A 3,741-nucleotide genomic window follows, 5' to 3' on the forward strand; every position below is an offset into this window, starting at 1 on the left:
TATCTGCTTCGTCATGCCTAGAGCTGATCTGTGCTGGTCGCTGAGGGAATACATCAACTTTCACCGTGGACGAAGCAAAATCCAGCCCGGGGTCCGTCACATGTGGTTGCCGCTCATTCGCCGGATCTGCCGGGTGTGCCGTTCTCGACCCCGCCGCCTCAGCTCACTCTAGTCCGGCCTCAGCGCACGCTAAGCCGGGGCTTCCCCTCACGCTAGCCTTAGCAGCCTTGACCCTGGCAGCACAGGTCAGAGCCAGCCAGAGAGGGCCAGTGAGGACTACCTGCCATCTATCTGCAGCAACAGGTGAAAGTCAGCAATCTTTACAAAAAGTTCACTAGACACAAACACACACACACACACACACCGTCTGTTTGGACAATAAAAGAAGAAAGAAGTTGAGAACAAGTATTGTTTGTTCAGTGGTTTTTATTTATAAAAAGAGAGATGAGTTGTCCAGGCACTTGTGCAGTGCCATTTTTATGTGATCCCTCATGTGTTGGGGCACATGACTTTTCCCATGGGCCCCCCCTGGCTGGTTCTTGGTCCCCCCTGTGCCACCCCATTAAAAAAATCCTAGAATCACCCCTGATAAGACACATACATATCTATGATCAAGACTCTCTGTTTTTTTTTTTTTTTTGGGGGAAAAAAACCCGACAATAAAAGAAGAAAGAAGTTGAGAACAAGTATTGTTTGTTCAGTGGTTTTTATTTATAAAAAGAGAGATGAGTTGTCCAGGCACTTGTGCAGTGCCATTTTTATGTGATCCCTCATGTGTTGGGGCACATGACTTTTCCCATGGGCCCCCCCTGGCTGGTTCTTGGTCCCCCCTGTGCCACCCCATTAAAAAAATCCTAGAATCGCCCCTGCTGTTAGTGATGTCCTAATTAGTGTAGCTACGTTTATAAATGTTGAAGGGAAATACAATTTCATAAAAAATTCAGTGGTCAATTTTGTCTATTTATTATGTTAAGAATATGACATAAAACATGACACAATTAATAAGGATAGAAAACATTTGCCTATATAAAGGTAAAAAATGCACCTGTAAATCAGTTTAAGGGGGCAAATATTGTCCTTTAATAGAAAAGGTGTGACTGCGGTCTAAGTGGAAGAGAGGGGGTACGCAGAAGAATGTTAAATGCCCCAGGGGGTATGCTGCTGTAAAAAGTTTGAGAATCACTGTCTTAGAGAATAATGGAGCTTGAAGCTGAAGGAGCACATAACAAATTCATTTATGTGGATGAAGCCGGTTTCAACCTCTGTAAAGTGAAGAGATGCGGGAGGCCCACTGTTACAGTGCCAGGTCAGAGGGTCGCCCTAATCTGCACACTGCTGAGGCGGTAGCCATCAGTCCGAGCATCCTCTGAAAACATTCTGTGAACGTCCAAGCATTTTGTGAACGTACACGGGGCCAGTGATAACCCGAAGGTTAGGACCGTGCTATCCCCTCAAATGCAAATCTCAGCAAGCACCTGTGACGAGGGACCACCTGAATGTGAAAATAATCATCCTTTTAATCCACAGAGAGAAACCTGCTGTCTTTCTTTGGTATCAATAAATAACTACTATAGAAGCCGCTATCACGATCTGCGATGGGCACCCTCTCTACAGCGTTTTTGCCAAGATGGCTGTGTATTTCCTTTTGCAGAACTGAGGCATTCTGCTCCCATACAGTGGACAATAACACGCAGTTGAAATGGGGCATCCTATGAAATAACTGAAGCATGTTGTTGTTCTTTGTTGTTTTCATAACCCACTTTGATACCCCTGGCAGTGCTTGCCACACTTATTGTGACAACAGGCGAGGTGGGCTGCATGCCATGAGAGGCAACTCGCTGCTGGGAAGCAAGGAGTTTGATACCACATGAGCGTGAGAATGAATGAGAGAGGGAGGAGAATTGTTCTGATGTCGAGGTAAGTTTTATGGAACAGTCAAAACATAAACATGACAATTGTTCTCACATCCCACAACAGGCAGTGGGGCATAGTGAACACACACAGTTTTGGCAAGAAATGACTTATGGTCTTTGCTTTTGTGCCTCAGCGAAGAACTCCTTGAATGTTTCCACTGCCACACCAAAAAGACAGGAAGGATTCATGGGTGCATCCAGGAAAGCCATTTTCTCAGATCTCTTTAGATCAGTCAAAGTGAGCCAAGGTGGTGATCCAATACCACCAAATTGCCCATGCTATTGCTGTGGCCGATAGCCCAGGCTGTCCCTTTAGTTGCTCTGAGGGCCAGGTCCGTGGGGTGCCGGAGACCCTGACAGATCTTCATCAGGGGCTCGCGGCACCTTCCTCCTCAGCTCGAAAGAGGCAGCAGAGGAAGAGCGTGGCAGGGTGAGTTTGTCACTCAGAGCGATGGCCACACGGAGCTGCAGTGGGGACAGAAGATATACGTCTCGTGGCCATCAGATGATTCGATTGGCTCTGCACAGGGGGAGTAATTATGAGAGGATCCTAGTCTTGCCTTAAAAACACAATGCAGATAGACTGAATCGAAAGGGATATTGTCCTCATGTGTTAGTCGCTTTGGATAAAAGCCTCTGCTAAATAATTAAATGGAAATGGAAATCGGAAATGGAACATGAGGCTTCACACATCGTTGCATCACGCACCTGCAGTACTTCATGTGAACGGAGAAAAAGAGAATAAAATTATATACACAAAAGGAATAAAATAAATAGACTTACACAAAAATATATATTTCACTTAAATAACAGATCATCAAAACAAAAGAAAGGAGCCTATAGGCCTACGCTGAGTTTCGGTTAATTTTTTTCACTCGTTTCACAAGAGAGCTGAAAGTGCATCCTGTTTGTTTTCTTTATTTTACAAAATCACAATATTTTGTTGTTATTGTGAGTGTACACAAATGAAAGTAAACCCTCTACAGTACAGATCGTGGCCTGACTATCCTCCGCTGGACCTGTCCTCTGAAGCCCAACCCCTTCAGCAGCCTTATAGTGGAACTAGCCAAAAAGCCCCTGCAGCCCACTTCCAACGGGTATACTTTCACTGTCCAGCCCCGCTCCTCTGCCTCGGCTGCCAAGTTGGCATATCGCAGCTTCTTCCATGTAAAGGCCTCATTAATGGCCTCTTCCCAAGGGACTGTCAGTTCGACTATTATGACGATCCTACTGAAGTTGGACCAGAGAACCAGGTCTGGGCGCAGATTGGTGACTGCAATTTCTAATGGGAAAGTGAGTCTGTGGATTAAGTCGACTCGCATTTCCCAGTCCCTGGCTATTTTCAGCTGGCCTGTGTCAGTGGACAGGCACTTAGCCACTTTTTCTCCCCTTCCCTAACAAAGCACTGTCTTTTTTTGGTAAGGTATTATTGGTATTTTGGGGGATGGCGTTTGTTGACACTCTCTTGGTCTCTATTGCTGCCGCCAAGCACTTCAGTACTTGATTGTGGCACCATGTGTACCTTCCCTGTGTCAGGCTGGTCTTACAACCCACCAGGATATGTCTGAGGTTTGCCGGGGCTGCACACAGGTGGCAGGCTGGGTCTTGTCCACACCATACCTGCAAGTTTGTTGGAGAGAGTAGCACATCATATGTGGCTTTCACGATAAAACTTAGCCTGTTGGTTTCCATGCTCCACAGCTCACTCCAAGTGATTTTACGCCGTTCTATACCTTTCCACCTCATCCAGCGACCTTGTTTGGCTTGGAACAAATGAAAGTAAACCCTCTACAGTATCGAATGATGTCTTACTATCACCTGTATGACC

The sequence above is a fragment of the Sinocyclocheilus anshuiensis genome, unplaced genomic scaffold (genome assembly GCF_001515605.1).
Source record: "Sinocyclocheilus anshuiensis isolate Anshui unplaced genomic scaffold, SAMN03320099.WGS_v1.1 scaffold2438, whole genome shotgun sequence".
NCBI classification, from domain to species: Eukaryota; Metazoa; Chordata; class Actinopteri; order Cypriniformes; family Cyprinidae; genus Sinocyclocheilus; species Sinocyclocheilus anshuiensis.